Source organism: Rhinopithecus bieti, unplaced genomic scaffold, assembly GCF_001698545.2.
Source record: "Rhinopithecus bieti isolate Rb0 unplaced genomic scaffold, ASM169854v2 scaffold_37314, whole genome shotgun sequence".
In the NCBI taxonomy this organism is placed as follows: Eukaryota; Metazoa; Chordata; class Mammalia; order Primates; family Cercopithecidae; genus Rhinopithecus; species Rhinopithecus bieti.
This window is the reverse complement of record NW_016816196.1, coordinates 20,332-39,780: the sequence shown is the minus strand read 5'-3', so window position 1 is coordinate 39,780 and position 19,449 is coordinate 20,332. Positions and strand designations below refer to the sequence as shown.

General features: G+C 41.5%; 1 pseudogene; it reads right to left on the bottom strand.

Moving 5' to 3' along the window:
• Positions 1-16,824: 16,824 nt before the first annotated feature.
• On the bottom strand, positions 16,825-17,438 carry LOC108516824 (high mobility group protein B1 pseudogene; annotated as a pseudogene).
• Between the last annotated feature and the right edge of the window lie 2,011 nt (positions 17,439-19,449).

Genomic DNA, 19,449 nt, shown 5'->3' with positions numbered 1-19,449 from the left:
GAGTATTTTTTATTTATTATTATTAGCTTTAAGTTCTAGAGGCTACATGTGCATACGTGGCAGGTTTGTTACATACTGTATACTGTTGCCATGTTGGTGTGCTGCCACCCATCAACTCGTCAGCACCATCAACTGTCAGCACCCATAACTTGTCATTTACATCAGGTATTAACTCCCAAATGCAATCCCTCCCCCCTCCCCATGGATAGGCCCCGATGTTATGTTCCCCTTCCCGAGTCCAAGTGATTCATTGTTCAGCTTCCCACCTATGAGTGAGAACATTTTCCATGTTTGTTTTCTGTTCTTGCAATAGTTTGCTGAGAGATGGTTTCCAGCTGCATCCATTCCCTACAAAGGACATGAACTCATCCTTTTTTATGGCCTGCATAGTATTCCATGGCTGTATATGTGCCACCTATTCTTAATCCAGTCTGTCACTGATGGACCATTGGGTTGATTCCGAAGACTTTGCTATTGTGAATAGTGCCGCAATAAACATAGTGGTGCATGTGTCCTTTATTGCAGCATGATTTATAATCCTTGGTATATACCAGTATGGGATGGTGGTCATATGGGTACTTCTAGTTCTAGATTCCTTGAGAATCGCGCATACTTTTTTCCATAATGGTTGAACTAGTTTACCAATCCCACCACAGGTGTAAAGTGTTCCATATTTCTCACATCCTCTCCAGCACCTGTTGTTTCCTGACTTTTTATATGACTTGCCATTCTAACTGGTGTGATGGTATCTCATTGAGGTTTTTGATTTGCATTTCTCTGATGGCCAGTGATGATGAGCATTTTTTCATGTGTCTGTTGGCTATATGAATGCTTGGCAGCTTTTTAGAACATAATTCTTCCATAACTTCTACTTTGACAATTGATTATCCGAATATTTAAGAGTCTGTATAAACAACACTCAAGTAAAAGCTTTGGAACTCAATTCATATGGATTTTCTTCTTTTAATGAATGAATATGTTGGTTTTCTGTCTTGCTAAGTCTACCCAATGCCAACAAAGCAAGAATTTCAGGATTTTTGCTGAAGGGTCACTTTGTGATAAGAGAAAAATTACATAAACATCTGTGCTACCAGTTGTGTAAAAGTATAGCACATATACTTACGTATAGTACATAATTTTAGATAATGATAATACTGACTGACTTAGGTATTTACTATACTGTACTTTTTATTATTATGTTGGGGTATAATCCTTCTACTTATAAAACAATGTGTGCTGTAAAACAGTATGCCATGTTATGCCAGCAGCAGCCTCATACATCTTGTGTTTACCATATCTCTTGATTGCATCATTTTCTCTTGTGCTTGATTTAATCTCATGTTGTTTTGTTCATCATGGCCCCTAAGTGTACAAAACTCAAGGCTAATGTTGCCAGTAAGAGGCCACATTGAGTGACTGACCTCAAAACAAAAGTGATTAAGAACCACTTAATGGCCGGGCGCGGTGGCTCAAGCCTGTAATCCCAGCACTTTGGGAGGCCGAGACGGGCGGATCACGAGGTCAGGAGATCGAGACCATCCTGGCTAATACGGTGAAACCCTGTCTCTACTTAAAATACAAAAAACTAGCCGGGCGACGAGGCGGGCGCCTGTAGTCCCAGCTACTCGGGAGGCTGAGGCAGGAGAATGAGCGTAAACCCGGGAGGCGGAGCTTGCAGTGAGCTGAGATCCAGCCACTGCACTCCAGCCTGGGTGGCAGAGCAAGACTCCGTCTCAAAAAAAAAAAAAAAAAGAACCACTTAATTACAAATGTAGAAAGTCAGTGATGGTTATTGCTCACCAGTCAGGTATGTCCTATTCCACCATAGCTATGATCTTGAAGAACAAGAGCAAAGTGATGGAAGTTGTTAAGAGATCGGCTTTATTGAAAATAATGAGACTCACAAAAATTCACGAAGGGTCTATATCATGTATAGAGAAACTTTTAATGACCTGGACTGATGGCCAATCACAGAAGCACATTCTTCTCAGTACCATAATGATCACAGCCCAGGCAGAAAGTTTGTCTGCAATGTAAAAGAAAGGCCAGACCCAACTACAGTGTTGAATTTACTGTTAGCTCTGGATGATTTAAACAATTCAAGACTTGTTATTCACTACATAATGCAAAAGTGAGCACTGAATCTGAGTGCTGGTGTGAAAGCAGCTGAAGAATTTTTGGAAACTCTAGATAAGCTGATTATGGAGGAAAATTACTTGTCAGAGCAAATTTTCAATATGGATGAAAGCTCCCTATTCTAGAAATAGATTTCTAAATGGACTTATACATATGGAGGCCAAGTCAATGTCAGGTTTCAAGGCTTTTAAGAATAGGATAACAGTCTTGGTTGGGGGGAATGTTGCAGGCTACAAATTAAAACCCTTTGTGATCTGGCACTATGAGGACCTTCAAGCATATCAACATATCACACAAGCCAGGCTTGGTGACTCTCTTCTGTAATCCTAGCCCTTTGGGAGGCTGAGGAGGGTGGATCCCTTCAGGCCAAGAACTTCAAGACAGCCTGGGCAACACAGTGAGACTTTATCTCTATACAAAATTAAAAAAAAAAAAAAATTAGCCAGGTGTGGTGGAACATGCCTGTAGTCCTAGCTACTTGGGAGGCTGAGGCAGGAGGATTGCTTAAGCCCAGGATTTTGAGGTTGTAGTAAGCAATGATCTTCCCATTGTACTCCAGCCTGGGTGACAGAGCAAGACCCTGGCTCAAGAAAAGGGAGAGGGCAGACAGTGCCAGTGTACTACAGGAGCAATAAGAAGCATGGTTGACTCAACTCCTCTTTCAGGATGCCCTACTGAATTGCTATACCAGTGAAATGAAGTACCGTTTGGAGAATACCTTCCAAAATTTTGCATATTGTTGATAATGCTCCCACACAGTCTTCTTTTATTGACGATCTTTATCCCAACATCAAAGTGGCATTTCTCCTTCCAAATATCACCTCTGATCCAACCAATGGATCAAGGAGTTACAGCAGTTTTTAAGGTCTACTTCCTGAAGAGGACCTTTGTTCAGGCTATTGCTGCAGCTGAAGAAGACACTGAGAAAACACTGATGCAATTCTGGGAGGATTATAACATCTATGACTGCATCAGGAACCTTCCTTGGGCATAGGGTAATGTCACCAAAGAATCTATGAATATCATCTGGAAGATGACACTGAAGAGGTTCCTCCATGACTTTAAAGAATTTGCCAATGTTGCAAAAATCAACAAGGCTGTGGTTGAGATGGCCAACAACTTTAACCTGGGTGTGAATAAGAATGAGATTGGGAGCGTCCAGAAGTGATTCCTGAGGAATTAACTAATAATTAGTTATTGGAACTGGAACAAGAACATGCAGCTGAAGAAGAGGCAAGAGAAAAGGAAACTGCAGGAGAAGATGAAAACAAGAAGAACTCCCAAGAAAATTGAGGCTTTAGCAGAAGTTTTGCAGACCTCAACAAGCTCCATAAAAAGTTTGATATCATAGACCCCAGCACTGAAAGGTTTTCAATAATACAGAGGAATGTTCATGGTATATTTGCTTACAAGAAAATCTATAATGAAAAAAAGAAACAAACCAAGTAAACCACTATGGACATATTTCTGAAAAGAGCTCTTCCTCAAGAAGAGCTCCAGACAGGCCATTTAGGAGGTGTTTCAGAAGGCATTGTTATCGTAGGAGATGATAGATCCGTGCATGTTCTTGCCTCTGAAGACCTTCCAGTGGGACAAGATATAGAGGTAGAAGACAGTGATATTGATGATCCTGACCCTGTGTAGGCCTAGGTTAATGTCTATGTTTGTGTGTTAGTTTTTTAACAAAAGAAGTTTCAAAGTTAAAAAAAAAAAAAGATTTTTAAAATAGAAAAAAGCTTATAGAAAAAAGATATAAAGAAAATGTTTTTGTACAGGTGTACAATGTGTTTATGTTTTGAGCTAAGTGTTATTATGAGTCAAAACATTTAGAAAATTTAAGTTTATAAGGTTAAAATGTTACAGTAAGCTAAGGCTAATTTATTATTGAAGAAAGAAAAAAATTTTAAATAAATTTAGTGTAGTCTAAGTGTACAGGGTTTATAAACTCTGGCAAAGTAATGTCCTTCACATTCACTCACCACTCACTCACTGACTCACCCAGTGCAACTTCTAGTCCTGTAAGCTTCATTTATGTCAAGAACTCTATACAGATGTACCATTTTTTATCTTTCATATCATACTTTTACTGTACCTTTTCTAAGTTTAGATACATAATGCCATCATATTGTAATTGCCTATTGTATTCAGTACAATAATACGATGTATAGGTTTGTACCCTAGGAGCAAAGGCTGTACTGTGTTAAACTAGGTATTTAGTAGGCTGTACTGTCTAGGTTTGTGTAAGTTCTCAATGAAGTTTACACAATAACAAAATCGCCTAACAACACATTTCTCAGAACATTATCCCCATCATGAAGTGACATATGCCTGTATATGAGTGATATGGGAAGTTATTTTCCAGGACAAAAGTCTTGTTACAGTTACTTTCTCTAAACAGAACCAAAAGGGATAGGAGAGTAAATATTTTCTATGAGTAAAGACAAAAATTTTTTTAAATGAGGGGTTTCTTTTTTTTAGAGAGAGAGTCTTACTCTGTCCCCCAGGCTGGAGTGCAGTGGCACGATCTCGGCTCACTGCAAGCTCTGCCTCCTGGGTTCATGTCATTCTCCTGCCTCAGCCTCCTGAGTAGCTGGGACTACAGGCGCCCACCACCATGCCCAGCTAATTTTTTGTATTTTTAGTAGAGATGGGGTTTCACTGTGTTAGCCAGGATGGTCTCGATCTCCTGACCTTGTGATCCGCCCGCCTCGGCTTCCCAAGGTGCTGGGATTACAGGCGTGAGCCACTGCGCCCGGCCAAAATGAGGGGTTTCTTTCTCAAAAGTTCTACCTTAACTTTTCTCCTTATAGTACAAGAGTAGACACCTAAGGTGGTTGGAATAAATGGAAATACTCGTTCATATTTTAGTTTTACATCCAGTGACATTTCTCATTATATCCCTACCCCACCCTCACACCCCTATATTAACATATTTTTTTAAGCTGCCTGTAATGAGGGAGCCAGACTGGGAACCCACCAAATGCACCTCTCCTCACACCAGCTGAGGCTACTTTCTTCATACTTTTTTCAAACATTTCCCTGCCCACCCATTACCAGAAGTAGTATACTATATATGATTGATTGATTTTTTTTTTTTTTTTTTTTTTTTTTTGCCTCAAAACTCTCTGAATCTACAAAATTCAGTACCTGAAAGATCTTCCTCTTTGTATTTTCCTGCATAGACAGGGGCATGGAACTGAGCTAAGAAAAATCTGGCTGAATTTGGAGAAGAAAAAGTGGTCTGCTGCAGAGAAACCCAAGAGGGGAGAGTCGGTGGTGGGGTGCTACACTTGGACACCAGATTTAGAATTGCCTGGACCATGGGTTGTAGTGTTCACAGTGGCTTCTCTCCCTCAGGCCCTTTAGGGTGCTATGGGGAGAAACGCTTGGCCACGATACTCTCTACACTCACAGTCTCTCAGATTTTGGCTTGATAGTGGGATCTTAGAGTCAATTACCTTGAGAGAATATGTCTCAATATTCAGAGGCCACAGACTCCTGCTAAAATGGGCTGGAGAAGAAAAAGGACGTAATAGCAGATTTGCTCTCAACATTTAAAAGTGAACATTATCAAAGTGGGCCTTTGGGTGCTTGATTACTTCTCTCTCCCAACTTGGAGCTTTGTTTTTTCCAGTTGCCTCAGGTGTAGGTAATTTTTTCTTTAGGAAAATCTATTGACATAATTATAAATTTAGGTTTTTGATTGCTCTCCTTTGAGCATCAGCGGACTCCTGTGGACTTAAGAGATTGTACAGTATCAATATGTGCCTGCAATTTCAGACCTTCACAAAGGCTCATCTCATTTCCAGGAAGCCTAAAACTCTTGGGTATCTGTATTAAAGGTACATAGACCGTGTAGTATTTCTCATGATCATGCTAAATGAGTTCAAACTACTTTCTCTGAGATCAAAAATCAAAGAGATGCCAGGGTTGTAAACCATACTTTTTCACATTCAATGGACAAAAGAGATTTTCTGTGAAAGTGTCAGGTTAATGACGAAGAGGTTAGTGACAGCAAAGGGTGGCTAACACAGTCATTGGTTGGCAGGCCTAGTGTGGAAAGGGAGGGTGCAGCAGAGCAGCACAAAGCCTTTTTTTTTTTTTCTTTTCTGGAAAATTCTCTCACAGATTTTCAGCCCTGCAATCATAGAACTTTAGAATTAAAAAGGATTTTAGTAATCTTCTGTTCCAGCCCTCTTGATTCAGGGGTGAGGAACTGAAGCCCAGAGCATGTGATTGGCCCAAGGCCACTACATTTCCTGGTTAACTTGCTTAAGGTCTCTTCCCCCGTACTTCTGCCAAAAGAATAATGTATATACAGAACGCACCAGTATTATGCATTGAGCTTAAAAACGCATTAAGCTTGGTAGTAGAAATCTAGAACCAGCTGCAAATGTTTACTTCCAGAAGTTCAACCATTTTGCAATAAACATGCAGTCGCTTCTCAACTCAAGGCAGTATATTCCGTAATTAAACACGTACTCCATACCAAGCATTATCTTATACACATTATCTTATTCAATTCCCACAATAATCCTGTTGAAGTTTTATTTTTTAATTCCCACCTACAATGTGGAAAGTGAGGTATGAAGAGTTAAATCATTTGCCCAAAATCCTGTACCCAAGTGCTGGGATTCCAACCAGATCTACCTGAGCCAAAGCCCTCACCATAACCATATCACTAAAATTGTTCTCATATGTGCCATTCTGTTGATAGAGGTGCTTTTTGAGGATGTTTCAGGCATGGCAGGGTAGAAATTATCCCTAAAAATCTTTATATTATTGTGAAGTTGGTGGTAAAGGGCCAACCTGGCAATACTAATGAGGCTGTCCTTCAAAGACATAGGATTCAAGTGAAAGTTTCTCTTTAATAAGCTCATTCCCTACACCCTGGGTGAAGAGGAAAGAGAATCAAAGATTTGCAGAATTTTGGGGCAAGAAGAGAGATTAGAAAGCCTCCCCAAACACCTCAGTAAACCCATGAGAAAACCAGAGCTCAGAGAAATTAAGAGCCTTGCCAACATTTCTTTCTTTTTTTTTTTTTTTGAGATGGAGTCTCGCTCTGTCGCCCAGGCTGGAGTGCAGTGGCGGGATCTCAGCTCACTGCAATCTCCGCCTCCCGGTTTCATGCCATTCTCCTGCCTCAGCCTCCCGAGCAGCTGGGACTACAGGCGCCGCCACCTCGCCCGGCTAGTTTTTTGTATTTTAGTAGAGACGGGGTTTCACCGTGTTAGCCAGGATGGTCTCGGTCTCCTGACATTGTGATCCACCCGTCTCGGCCTCCCAAAGTGCTGGGATTACAGGCTTGAGCCACCGCGCCCGGCCAAGCCTTGCCAACATTTCTAGGTTAAAACAAAATGAGTGAATGGATTGGCAGGCAAAGAGAAAAGAAGGCAATTCACATTTATTGAGCACTTACTGTGTACCAGGCCCTGTCCCTGGGTGCTGTTTGAATTTCCTTTCTTTTCATCTGTCTCCTTCACTGACCATAAGGTTCATGAGGGCAGGGCAGGGATCATGTCCATTCTGTTTAGTGAAGTATCCTTGGTGCCCATCACATGGCCATGGTAGATGCTCAATAAATATTTCTGACTGTTTGAATACATTAATGAATGAATCACCAACTCTAAGAAGTCTTATCATCTCTTACATATCTCTCTCTATATATAGATAGATATATCTATCGATACATATACATATGTAGATATATAGACAGATATATCTATATCTGTTTTGAGATAGCTCTCATATCTAGATATCTAGATCTATACATAGATATATATAGATAAATAGAGAGAGATTATATACCTAAATAGATAGATAGATGGATACATAGATCTCTAGATAAATCTATTTACATCTCTTTCTATACATAGATCTATCTGTCTATAGCGAGAGGAGGAGATAGATTTCTAGAAAGAGAGACAGTGAGCCAGCCTTGCCCTGTTGCCCAAGGTGGAGTGTAGTGGCATGATCATAGATCACTGCAACCTCAAATTCTTAAACTCAAGCGATCCTCCCATCTCAGCATGCCAAGTGACTGGACTACAGGAACTTGCCACCACACTTGGCTGATTTTTTAAAATTGTTTTTTGTAGAGACAAGGTCTCACTATGTTGCCCAGGCTAGTCTTGAGCTCCTGGGCTCACGCAATCCTCCCACCTTGGCTTTCCAAAGTGCTGGGGTTACAGGCATGAGCCACCATGCCTGGCCCCATCTCCATTTTATAAATAAGAAAACCAAGGTGCAGTGACCCAAAGCAACTTACCCAGGTTCATAGAGTTTACCTAAGTCAGTTGATTGCAAGGTGCGTAGCCCCTTGTATACAACAGCACAGAAAAGCTACATCACCAGGCTGATAAGCGGATCTGAATATTAGCTAACACTGGCTCTCTCCTGCCTCTTAGCAAGAGCTGGAGAACAAAGACCCGAGTGAGGTCTGTTAGTCCTAAGATGTTGTTATTATCACAATACATACTGAGATCTACTGATAGTATGCTGTGAGACATCATAAGTAATTAAATGAGAACTGCACATCTTAAATGATCTCTGTACACTTGAACATGATGCAGCCTTGGCCTTCCACTGTTTTGTTTCCAGCTCTCTCTGATGTTCACCTTAGTAGTCATTGGGAGCATCTGCAAGATTTTCCTGTATCATGAAACATCCGAATATTTTTCCTAGAGAATCTTTGTTATTTCTTGGAGCTCACTGATAATATACATTCTGATATTCATAAAGACACTGTCACCAACTGCCAGTGGTGTCAGCCCAGCATTCCTTCTCTTCCACTTTGATCATGTTACCTTCCTTCTTATAGAAAATTATACCCTAACATACACACTGTGGTTCTGATGGGGCTGTCAGGCATATTACACTAAACCCTGGCCAGAACTTTGGGTATGTGACCCAAGCTCATCCATCCGCATCAACTATCTCCCTGATCACTGTAATTGGTCCAGAGTAGGACAAATGCCTCAAGTTAGGCCTCTCTGAGACTTTATATATGGCTACCCCTTGACCTCCAAATCCCATCCTCCTGCCCTGTCATTTCTACCACCACCACCATGGCCAACTAGAGGAAGGCTGTATGAAGTTAAAAAAAAGTATGGTCAGTGCATGGCGTAGCTGGGGAAAAGAGAGCAGAGATGAGAGATGAGGAGAGGAGAGACTCTAAACTTACAGGGGACAACAGAGAGAGAAGATGCAGGTTATATGATTTTAGTCCCTGGAATACCTGAAGCCAGCTCTTCTAGTAAGCCAGTGTTTCCTATGTTGGGTAAACACCTTTGCAGTGGTTTCTGTCATTTGCAACTAACAGACATCTAACAAATTTTCTAATAGCAAATAGGAATTTTACCACAGGTTTCAGGGGGGACAGGAACATGACGGCTAACTTTGTGCTGCAAATTCATTGCCTGAGGCTGGCAGGGCCTGAACATCCCACCCAGTAGCAGATGTGTTGAGGTAAACTGTGCCACAAGCTAAGACTTACCCTTTGTGTGCAAATCCCAATCCCATCTGTATTTCAGTCACCACCTCCTCCTTGCAGCCTTTCCTACCTTGCTTTTCTCTGGTTGTTCCAATCTGCCCAATGAGTGTGCACTCTTTCCCAGCACAGAAACACACCCTTGTTGCTGTCACTTTCCTCTCTACTTTCCTGAAGGCAGCAACTACCAAGTACAGCAGGTAATCATTAAATCCTCATTGGCTGCTCTTGACCCAGCTGAATTTGTGGTGTGAAGAGGACCTAAAGACCGTGTCGTGCCCCAGGCTTCGGAGAAAGAACCTGTGCAGGAGAGGGATATAGACATGGGCTCCGGAGCCTGATGATCACATCTGGCTCTGACATTGATGAGTCATGGGATCTCAGGCAAGGAAGTTACTTACCCTCCCCAAACCTGAGTTTTGATTTCTGTAAAATAGGAACAGTAACCATCATTTTGCAGGGTTGTGGTGAGGAGTAAAGATAGTACATACCAATCACACCAGGTAGGGGGTGCTCCAAAAATGATAGTTCTTGCACTACTGCCTTAACTAAAGACAGCCAGATGATTGATGGGAATCTTGTGGCCTCTGGAGACATGAGTTGTCTGGTGTAGCCTTAGATGAGGAAGACCGAATTATGAGGTAGAAGCCATTATTAGCCTTATGTCTCTGCTGCATCTTAATTTTGCCCTTCTTTTCCTTGTTTACTGTTATTCTCTAAGTGCTTGTTTTTGTTTTTGTTTTATGAAACAGGGTCTCACTCTGTTACTCGGGCATGAACATGGCTCACTGTAGCCTGGAACCCCCAGATGCAAGCAATCCTCCCACTTCAGCCTCCTGAGTATCTAGAAGCAGGCACACGCACTGCCACGACTGGCTAATTTTTGTATTTTTTGTAGGGATGGGGTCTTGTCATGTTGCCCAGGCTAGTCTTGAATACCTGGGCTCAAGCAGTCGTCCTGCCTTGGCCTCCCAAGGTGCTGGGATTATAGGCATGAGCCACCATGCCTGGCTTCTGAGTGCTTTAAGGGTATTCCCAGCTATCCAAGGTCCCCCAGCTCCAAAGAGCATGCCATCTGTGCCTTCGTAGGCTTCCCTTCTCACTGTTATTCCAACCAACCTTTCCCCCTGCTCAGCTAGCCTAATGAATGAATGAGGCTTCTGTGGTTGCGGTTGCTAAGGAATCCACCCTCCCAAATGTGGCTGTATCTTAGTGAGGACCTTTTAAAGTCAAAATACCTGAATCCAGGTGTTTCCAACATTTTCACCATCTATTACACCTTTTATTATTCTCTCTCTTGTTGATGCTGTATTTCGAAATGGATGTCTTCTCCCAAGGGTAGGATTTGTTTAATAAAATTAATTTTCCCACTTTATTAATTATAGGAATGGTTACCATTAGGGCTTGCCCAAGAGCATGATACAGTCAGTGTTACCACACAGAGTAAGTTAATTTCTGGCCAAAAGGAAAAAAAATTTTGAAGTACTAATTAACCTGTTTGTGATTCTGGCTGGGTTTGTCGTAATACTGCAAATAATTCAAGTCCCATCACAACCTTTCTGAGGGGCACCCCTACCTGAACTCCCCCTAAAGCTGTCACTTCAGGTAGAGGTCCTGGAGAGGACTGGCCCATGAGCCCCTTACCTGGTAGGTGGTCCCTCTTTGACTGTTACCATTTCCAGCCCCTCTGCTTTCTCCTCACCAGAGCTGGCTTTTACCTGAGTTCATCTGGGCCTCAGAGTACAACGTAAATTGTGCAGAACGATGTTTCTAACTGTTCCACATACCTACACATTACCACGCAGTCATAATTGGACTTGATTTGGCCATGAAATTCCTTAATTCTGACTACATGTTTTCTCCCACTCATAAGGTTTATAGGGGGAAGAACAACTCATTTAAATAGGCATATCTTCCTCTGTTCTTTTCCATCCTCTGCCCCAAAGCACCACTACCCTACAAACCTCCCACTGCCCCCCAGGGCCTAGAGAAGGCCCTTTAAGGGGATAAGAAATGATGCATTTTGTAGGAAGCAACCTCCAAGCTGAGTTAGGTGAAAGAAGCCATTGTTCTTAACAGGCATAGTCACCAGCCACAGGCCTGTAAAATAAGCTTAGATTCCTTCAGAAAAGGAGTCTCTTTGAGCAGCCTAGCCCCTTCTAACTAGGTGTACTATCTTCACCTCTTCTTGACACTCATGAAGTTGGTTTTCTGTCTACACATTTCTCTGCTTAGGCAAGAAAATATGACTGGGGTGGAGAATCTCCATTTCAGGAGTATAGTGCCAGAATTCTGGGCTGTCCAACGTTTACCTTGCCTTACTCACAGCATCCCTGTCTTCCTTGGGAAATCTCACTGTCTAGGTGGGAAGTAGGCTCCATGTTGTCTCTCTCTCACTACAGAGCCACCATGGAACAAAACCTTGAAAGAGGCCCTGCCTCAAGAGCAGCCTGGCCAACATGGTGAAACCTCAGCTCTACTAAAATACAAATAAAATTAGCCGGGCACGGTGGCTCACCTGTAATCCCAGCTACTCAGGAGGCCGAGGCAGGAGAATCGCTTGAGCCCGGGAGGCAGAGGTTGCAGTAAGCCGAGATTGTGCCACTGCACTCCAGCTTGGGCGACAGAGGGAGACTCTGTCTCAAAAGAAAAAAAAAAAACAGAGGCCCTGCCAAGCTGGTGCTCCTCCCAGACTCTTCAGCCAACCAAGCAAGGAGATGTGGAGGTTGAAGAACAACAGCAGCAAGGCCTGTTTCTATTGCCTGGCCCTCCAGAGTATCCCTGGATCCTGCCTATTGTCCACACTGGGTTCTCTACCCTCTTACCAATTCTATGAGTCCCTGACTTCCTTCCAGTGAATTTCCTTTTTGCATAAGGTGGCCTCAATTGTTCTCACCCTGTCTAGTGGCTAGGGAAAAAAAGAAAAGACGGTCTCAGTTTCTGATGACTACAATCATGAACCCTAACTGATTGTGGTGTTATCCTCAAGGTGAATGAATCTTCTGGACAAGTAGATATAATAATATCTATTATTAGTGTCTCTGTTGCCAACATTTCTGGCTCTGTGTTTTGCTGTTTATTGCTCACTTAACTAAAAAGCTTCACATTCTAATACAATGAATTGGAATAAGACGGCTAGAGAAATCAGGACAATATCAGAGTAGGGAACAAACAATTCTAAAAGGGTCTAGTTGTGCAACCTATTTCTCAACATAGCACCTAAACATCATAATTATAGCATTTGGGGACAGCTAAAATGATTGATTTTCCAGAAAATATCTGTTGTTTAATTACAGGATCATATGGGTCTTTTGGCAACCAACAGATGCCAAAACAGACTTTAAGCACCATCTTGAGAAACTTGTGATTTGCTTAGTGTGCTTTTAATTTAAAGCATATGGTTTCACATTCAACTGCAGTGTCCAAAATGAAGACATTAGCAATGAAACACTCTATTGGAGAAAATGCAGTGCTCGCGGACCAGGTCTTTTGGTCTGTGTACTCAAATGGTTCTGTTTAGAGGCATAAACACAAAGCAGCTCTGCCTGCTTCAGCCGGCTGTTCCTAGGATTCATGAGACATCAAAGGGCCTCACGAACGAATTCCCCTGCAATGCACAGTGCTTGGCACCATGGCCTGCCTCCATCTGAATAAACAGAGTGCAGTTTGGTCACTGGAAACTAGGATTAGAATGATCAGAAGGCCGAAAAGATCATTTATTTTGTGGCAACTTTTCCTTTTTGATTCTCTCAGCCTTCCAGCTTAGTCTGACACTTCAGGCCCTTGGGGAATCCAGCTATCCTGTGTGGAAATTCAGAACTGCAGCCTTTATACTAAGAACCACGCTATGGCTACAGGCCACAGACCTGAGTCCATTGGGACCACATGTGGTCTACCTGCTGGTGAGGGATGGCAGTAAGGACACAGAGTGTAGTTGTAAGGATGTGGGCTCTGGACTTACATGGCCCAAATTTATATCAACAAGCCATTTCCAAGTTATGTGAACTTAGGTAAAGGAGTCCTGGGCTTCAGTTTCAGAATCTATAAAATGATAGTAACAGTACAAATCTTTCAGAGTTGTTACAGGAATTAAATGAAATTACCCATGTCCAGAGCTGAGCTAAGAATCTAGTACACAGAAAGCTATAAAAATATAGTTAACCATTATTGTCATTATTGTTACAATTATTATTAGAAATGGGTCCTGCCTCTTTGCCTCAAGTCCTTTCATGCCTCTGCTTAAATTCAATGCACATTTAATGAAGTGCCTACTGCAGGTCCGGTCCGGTGTGTTAGATGCTTTTACGTACTTCTCAGAGTGCTGTATGGCTTGAAAAATCACTTTTGTATTTCTCTGTTCATTTTCTTCAGTGTTTCCACCCATCCTGTCTTCATTTCACCCTACAGGACATTCTCCCTCACTCCTCATTGTGTTCTTAGTCATTCTCTATCTCTGCACCACACAGTAGTAAGGACTACATCAAGCTAAAGCATAGAATACTATTAGTACTGGTAGCACCCATTTGACTATACTCCAGGCAGTTACATCAAAGGAGAGGCATTTCAGAAGGTGTATCCAATTTGTTTTATTTTCCAAAGTGAGCTCTGGGTAGAAAATCTGTTACTCCCAAAGATTTGCAGTAGCTCTTTACATATTAGGCACAGTAATCTGTTGTCAAATATAGCTGTTCCAAGTATTTTTTTTCTATTTGTTATCGCTTGTTTGCTTTTACTGTTAAAAGGGTTTTTTTTTTTTTTTTTTTTTTGCCTGTAATCCCGTAATCCCAGCACTTTGGGAGGCTGAGGCAGGCGGATCATTTGAGGTCAGGAGTTTGCGACGAGCCTGGTCAACATCGTGAAACCCCGTCTCTACTAAAAATACAAAAAATTAGCCAGGCATGGTGGCAGGCACCTGTAATCCCAGCTACTTGCGAGGCAGAGGCAGGAGAATTGCTTGAACCTGGGAGGCGGAGGTTGCTCCAACCTTGGCGACAGAGTGAAACTCCAGCCCAGGAAAAAAAAAAAAAAGGTTTTTTTGATGTACTCAGCTCAATATTTTAGAGTGCTCACCCTTAGCCTCATGCTTAGAAAAATCTATCCCACCCTGTAATTACATATTCACCCATATTTGCTTTTATCACTTTTCAAATTTTTTTAATATTTAGATTTAATACAAATATCCTTAAAATGTTTATCTTTAAACTGTCTAGGGTTTATCTAGCAAAAATTATTAACTTCGTAAATCAGCCATGATTGTTGATTATTTTCCCTTCCTGGAGATATTGCCTTGCTTCTTACGGCAGTGATGGCTCTGGGAAGGCAGTAATGAAGGAGTGCAGAAATGGTCCACTGGATATAAACAGCAGAGAACTCCGAAGATAAGCCCTTCCTTGTTTTTTTTTTTTTAATTATTATTATTAGTTTATTAGTTTATTAGTATCATCTAGGACTCAGATGTTCGTATTCCTCCTGAAATTACATAAACAAATGCAAATGGAAATAATCCAAGTCAAAATTATATAACAAAACAACACTCCATCACAAAAGCATGTAAAATTATAAGAACGTGGCCAGGCGTGGTGGCTCACGCCTGTAATCCCAGCACTTTGGGAGGCCGAGGCGGGTGGATCACCAGGTCAGGAGATTGAGACCATCCTGGCTAACAAGGTGAAACCCCATCTCTACTAAAAAAATACAAAAAATTAGCTGGGCATGGTGGCAGGCGCCTGTAGTCCCAGCTACTCGGGAGGCTGAGGCAGGGAATGGCATGAACCCAGGAGGCAGAGCTTGCAGTGAGCCGAGATCGTGCCACTACACTCCAGCCTAGACGACAGAGTGACACTCCATCTCAAAAAAAAAAAAAAATCATAAGAACGCTACTTTAAAATACTGGCACTTGAAGAAAACAATAATCTCGAAAACCACAAAATTGCCAAATTGTTCCCTAAACTGCTAAGCAGATCAACATGACTAATGAATGAGTTTGGGTTTTGTAAACAAAAATCATTCAAATAGATTGAATAATTCATACTGAAATGCAAAGTTTAAGTGCCTTCCTCCTATCTACTTGGATTTATAAAGGGGCAAACCGTAATATAGGAAATGTATACCCTATTTTAAAAGCTGGCCCAATTAATTAAAAATACTTTTAATGGAAAGTCTAATTTCCTGGGCAGTCCATATTTAGATAAATGAGAAAAGACATCTATAGCCAGCATTTTCATAGTCTTCACTGAGACTAATGTCAACCAAAAATTTAATTTGGCGGTCTTGTATTTTAAGCTCACGCTTTTGGGGATACATTCTCAGGTCTTCTTTAATATGAGAACTGCAAAATATCACTGCCATTACATGGTAATAGGAGTTAAAGAATAGAGTCTTCATGTAAAGGATAGAGCATCCTTTTCTGTTAGTCCTTCAAGGACAGACTTTCAAAATGTTTCTTCTAATAATCCCATGCTGTGAGTAGATTGATTACTCTTCAGTTTGTAAATATAAGTGGGCTATGTGAAATTTCTTAACTGATCAAGATTTTGGATGTTCAGTTATGGATGAAAACTATCTCAACTTAACTTTACCCCCATTATGGTATGCAGGGTGTGTAGACAAAAGCTTGTTACCAGCTAACTATATGAAAGGGTAAACACGGTAATAATTCATGTGATTCAAAATGGGCAAAAGCAAAAGACTGGCTTCCCCTCAAGAAGAAAAATTTCAGACCTATGAGAAGGACAATACTAATAAAAAAAATGTATTTAGTTAGAAGCATTCAGAATGTCAACAAAACAGCTGCAGCTTTTTTTATTTTTTTTTGCAATTACAAAGTGGTATTCAGTTAACAGAACAACAATTATTTCATATAAGCTGCATCAGAGACAACTTAAGATAAAAAACTATCATCCCCATAGATAACTAATTTGTGCTATGCACCAACAAGAACCTGCTTTAGATTTCCATGCCAGTTTACAACCCCCATACTGCATTAGGCAAGGTTAGTGGCTATTGAAAGTATCACCAGGACAGGGCTCTCTAAAGACACATTTGGTAGTGTGTTAACTATACAAAAAAAGACACTGTACAGTGTAAAAGAAAATCTTCCACAGGCTTACATTTTCATTTTTTTTCTTTAAAAGGAGTGAGCTGTGTACAGGGGGATTAAATGCTTTATGGACAAGGAAGAAAACTAGGCTAGAACCAAGTTATTCATCATCATCTTCTTCTTCATCTTCCTCCTCATCATCCTCTTCATCTTCCTCATCTTCCTTCTTTTTCTTGCTTTTTTCAGCCTTGACGACTCCCTCTTTTGCTGCATCAGGCTTTCCTGTAGCTTGATATGCAGCAGTATCCTTTTCGTATTTTTGCTTCAGCTTGGCAGGCTTCTTCTCACAAGGCTGCTTGTCATTTGCAGCAGTGTTATTCCACATCTCTCCCAGTTTCTTCCCAACATCACCAATGGACAGGCCAGGATATTCTCCTTTGATTTCTGGGTGATAGAGCAGAACAGGAAAAAGGCTGAAGGAGGCCTCTTGGGTGCATTGGGATCCTCTAACTTCTTTTTTGTCTCCCCTTTAGGAGGGATAGAGGTTTTCATTTCTCTTTCATAATGGGCCTTGTCCACCTTTGCCATAGCTTCAAATTTTCCTTTCTCTTTAGCAGATGTAGTCTTCCACCTCTCTGAGCACTTCTTAGAAAACTCTGAGAAGTTGACTGAGGCATCTGGGTGCTGCTTCTTACGCTCCTCCCGACAAGTTTGCACAAAAAATGCATATGATGACATTTTGCCTCTCTGCTTGTTAGGGTCTCCTTTGCCCATGTTGAGTTATTTTTCCTCAGCGAGGCGTAGAGTCGCCCAGTGCCCATCTGGCTCTCACTTGCCCTAGCACTGTCTCTATGGAGCTCAACGTACTGCAGTGGCTGTGAGAGTGGGAGCCAGGCACAGCCTCCTCACACTGTCCGCTCTGTAACATTACCCTTCCTTGTTTTTATATAGTTTAATGATTTGTAGCGATATACTGTAATAACTTAGCCTTTTAATTTGGGTTTTCTGCTGCACTTATAACAACGTTTTGAATACAGAGTGCATCACTGTTAATTAATAGGATTTATCTTCTCAAGTGTGCTAGGGCAGGAAAAAAAGTTAAATTCACTCTTAGGTCCTTTTCACTTTTTGCTTCTGCTGTTCCCACTCCAGCCAAGGCTTTCGTCACCTCGGTTGGACTATTATAATGTCTTTTTTGATTCTCTTCTTTCTCTCTCTCCTCTAAATTATTCTGCATGCCACTGCCAATTACTATATGTCATCCTCCTGATCAGAAGCTCCAATGTCTCCCCAGAGCCCATGGGATAAAAGACAAAATCTCTAAGAATGACTTCCGCCAGGTGCAGTGGCTCACGCCTGTAATCCCAACAGTTTAGGAGGCTGAGGTGGGTGGATCACCTGAGGTTGCGAGTTTGAGACCAGCCTGACTAACATGGAGAAACCCTGTCTCTACTAAAAATACAAAATACAAGATTAGCCGGGCATGGTGGTGCATGCCTGTAATCCCAGCTACTTGGGAGGCTGAGGCAGCAGAATCACTTGAACCTGGGAGGCAGAGGTTGTGGTGAGCCAAGATCACGCCATTGCACTCCAGCCTGGGCAACAAGAGCGAACCTCTGTCCACACACACACACACACACACAAAGACTTCCAAACCTTCACAATCAAACATTATTTTCCTAAAATCTCCACTTCCCTGCCCCTGAAATCAATGGTGATAATAGGGGAAGGCCCGTGGGCACCTTAAGCACCCTGAGAATATATTACTTAGGTCCATGAAACCCACCCCCCCATACAAGTATTAGTATTGTTTGAAATTGAAAGTATTAATGGCCCATATAAGTGTGAAAGAAAGCATCTTTAGGAAACATTGCTATTTTGAAAAAAATCTAGTAGCATATTATCCAAGAAAATACAAAATACAACTGGGCACGGTGGCTCATACCTGTAATCCCAGCACTTTGGGAGGCCGAGGCGGGTGGATCACCTGAGGTCAGGAGTTTGACACCAGCCTGACCAACATGGAGAAACCCCGTCTCTACTAAAAATACAAAACTAGCCAGGTGTGGTGGCACATGCCTGTAATCACAGCTACTTAGGGAGGCTGAGGCAGGAGAATCACTTGAACCCGGGAGGCGGAGGTTGCAGTGAGCCGAGATCGTGCCATTGCACTCCAGCCTGGGCAACAAGAGTGAAACTCCATCTCAAAAAAAACAGAAAATACAAAATACTATGCATTTGCTATATAAGCCATTTGATAGCCCATAGAATATTTCTTTTATTCTAAAAGATTGTTTCTCTAAACATCTTAAAACTTTCATATTTTTTCTCTTCTCATTATTCTGATGGCATAGATTAGTGTCGCTGATATCCCCAGATTTCATAGATGAAAGAGTCACGCAAACATCAGCCACCTTTTCTTACCACAAAATAGGAAAACAGTAGTTATTCCCAGTGCAACTGTCTTTGGGATTTAGGATGACAGTTGTCTACTTCATACTGGGTAAAGGTTTTGTGTGCTTTTAGGCAAAGGTTTTGTGTAATCATTCAAACCAAAACGAAATCATTCAAACCAAAACGAAAATTTTGGTTTCGTTTTAAAATGCTTAGAAAAACATAAATATTCATCAATAGAAACTTGTTAACATAATGGTACATCCATAAAATGGAATACTATGGAACCATGAATAAGAATGACATAGCTATATCATCATGGACCACATAACAATGTTGTGATCAATAATGAACCACATATAGGATGGTGGCCCCATAAGATTATAATACC